Source organism: Nicotiana attenuata, unplaced genomic scaffold (assembly GCF_001879085.1).
Source record: "Nicotiana attenuata strain UT unplaced genomic scaffold, NIATTr2, whole genome shotgun sequence".
NCBI lineage: Eukaryota > Viridiplantae > Streptophyta > Magnoliopsida > Solanales > Solanaceae > Nicotiana > Nicotiana attenuata.
Window position 1 is genome coordinate 141,771 of NW_017670424.1, and position 656 is coordinate 142,426.

Sequence of the window (656 nt, forward strand, 5' to 3'; positions counted from 1 at the left end):
TCTATTCTTCCATTAATTGCATATATAGCATGTTAGAATATCTTTTATTCTATTCATCCCTTGTATTACAAAAGTGTTAACGACTTACATTTATATTATTGAGATAGTAAATACAAAAGTTATTTTTAATTTTGACCAATATTGACCTGAAAAGAGACCAACTTTGGTCGCTAATTGTCCAGGAATTAAAATTAGCGACCAATGTTGGTCGCTAAATTTAAATCAGATTTACTTTGTATTTTACATAATATTTAAAATAATAATATAATTGTTAAACGTTAGAACTGGGTCCCAGATTAGCGACCAAAGTTGGTCTCTAAATGCAAAGCGACCAATGTTGGTCGCTAATTTAGAATTATATTTATTTATATTTTATATATTTTTTAAATAATAATATAATTATTAAAATTTTATAACTAGGTCCCAGTTTAGCGACCAAAATTGGTCTCTATCTGCTTCCCCTTTAGTAAGCGACCAACTTTGGTCGCTAATTTTAAATTATATTTATTTATATTTTATAAATTTTTTTAAAAAAATATAACTAATAAAATTTTATAAGTGGGTCCCACTTTAGCGATCAAAGTTGGTCGCTAATTTGAGTATTTCTTTGACCAAGCAAGTCTGACCAGTCCGGTCAACATTTTGACCACATTAGG